Source organism: Chrysochloris asiatica, unplaced genomic scaffold (assembly GCF_000296735.1).
Source record: "Chrysochloris asiatica unplaced genomic scaffold, ChrAsi1.0 scaffold00014, whole genome shotgun sequence".
Lineage (NCBI taxonomy): Eukaryota > Metazoa > Chordata > Mammalia > Afrosoricida > Chrysochloridae > Chrysochloris > Chrysochloris asiatica.
This window is the reverse complement of record NW_006408532.1, coordinates 23,722,697-23,723,777: the sequence shown is the minus strand read 5'-3', so window position 1 is coordinate 23,723,777 and position 1,081 is coordinate 23,722,697. Positions and strand designations below refer to the sequence as shown.

Below are 1,081 nucleotides of genomic sequence, written 5' to 3'. Positions count from 1 at the left end.
TCCCATGTAAACTATTACATAATTCACAATAAAACATTAAAAAAGAGAAATGAAATGACATTTTGCATTGGAAAAATCTGTTGCAAAATCCTCTTTAAAGTGTTAAAAGGCATAGAGGTCACTTTGAGAACTAAGGTGCAAATGACCCAAGCAAGCCATGAAAATTTCAATGATCTCATATGCATGTGAAAGCTGGACAACAAATAAGGAAAACTAGAAAAGAATGAATGCTTTTGAATCTTGGTGATGACGAATACTGAATATGCCATGATTTCCAGAAGAATGAACAAATCTGTTTTGGAAGAAGTACAGCTTTGGAAGTTAGGAGTTACGATGGTATGACTTAATACTTTCAACATGTTATAAGGAGGGACCAGTCTTTGGAGAAGGATATCATGCTTCATAGGAGTTCAGCAAAACAGGGGAAAGCCTTCAATGTGATCAATTGACATAGTGGTTGTAAATAGCAACAGAAACAGGACAGGGCAGTGTTTCATTTTGTTGTACATAGAGTCACTATGAGTCAGAATGAGTCAACTTAACAGCCCCTAACAACAACAACAATGCAATCAAGAGCCAAGGCACTCAATCATTGAAGATAAAATGTATACGGTTGTTGTTCTAAAAGGGATTGCATTAGAAGTTCCTGCATAGACTGGAAGAAAATGTGGAACAAACTCAAATGTGTGGAACCCAAGACTATGCGTAGCCCACAGCCACCCTTCATATCTGTAACTGAACTCACCCTATGTCCCAATTCTCAAGCACAAAGATACACAGAGATACAACAACCCGAGGGTGTTATGCACAGCACAGAATGGTCAACCATTCAAGATCAAAAGGACAGCATTTACCTCAGGACAAAACTGAGAAGCACTGAAAAAAGAATGAAGAATGGAAACCAGAATCACAGGGAGGAAGTGGGATAGATGTTGTTACATTGAAGGCATTGCAGTCATTGAAATGAAACAAATTCTGTGATTTGTTGAATGTAAAACTGGTGATCTTCACTCAATTCACAATAAAAAGTTAAAACAGATAGATAGATAGATAGATAGATAGATAGATAGATAGATAGATA

At 36.8% G+C, this 1,081-nt stretch overlaps 1 protein-coding gene across 1 annotated transcript in view; it reads left to right on the top strand.

The window, feature by feature from the left end:
• PRUNE2 (prune homolog 2 (Drosophila)) overlaps window positions 1–1,081 on the top strand; it is a 308,961-nt gene that overhangs the window by 201,279 nt on the left and 106,601 nt on the right. The window lies entirely within an intron of this gene.